A 712-nucleotide genomic window follows, 5' to 3' on the forward strand; every position below is an offset into this window, starting at 1 on the left:
ATAGAAACAGTATCGATGCTTTCAGTGATACAATCCCTTTTCTCCAACTTGCCAGTATTGAAAAGTATTGCAGAAGTACCAGGTTTAGGCTGAAGGAAGTTTGAGCTGCTTTTCAGTGCCTTCAGGGGAGGGAAGCAAAGGGCAGGCAGTGGAGCACGCACCCCATTGGCTGCTTAGTACTGGTGAAGTCTACTGGTTTTAAGCATCTATTCACATGGATTGCTTTCTAGTGACTGGAGCATAAACTGACACACCGCGTAGTGAAGTCTGAACACCTGGAAAAGGAGTTTAAGTTGCCTTGCTAACAATTCTGGGCCTCTGTTTGATGCCTGTAACTTCAAAGATCATTGCCAGTTTTCTCTCTTTGTGATTAAGACTAAGACTTCAGGTTCTTCCACCAGAGTCTTCCAGCAAGACCAAAGAAAAGAGAAGTAGCAGGCATACTAAAGCTAACGTTTAAAAAAGCCACGCACGCAATCCACAGCCTAACTCTTTAATGTTGTAGCAACAAGAGGAAGAATGTACTAGGTCATCACCATTAATCATAATCTAGCTAAAAAAGCAAACCCACCATAACTGTCAGCTGAATAACTTCAAATCCATTGTATAAAAATTCCCACATAGAAATCTACGCCTGAGCAGTAGCGCTGATGGCACGGCAATTCAGAATCCTTGTGTTCATAGCACACTCCTTCACTTCTTTACTTCCTGC

This window comes from Buceros rhinoceros, unplaced genomic scaffold, assembly GCF_000710305.1.
Source record: "Buceros rhinoceros silvestris isolate BGI_N320 unplaced genomic scaffold, ASM71030v1 scaffold19563, whole genome shotgun sequence".
Taxonomy (NCBI): Eukaryota; Metazoa; Chordata; class Aves; order Bucerotiformes; family Bucerotidae; genus Buceros; species Buceros rhinoceros.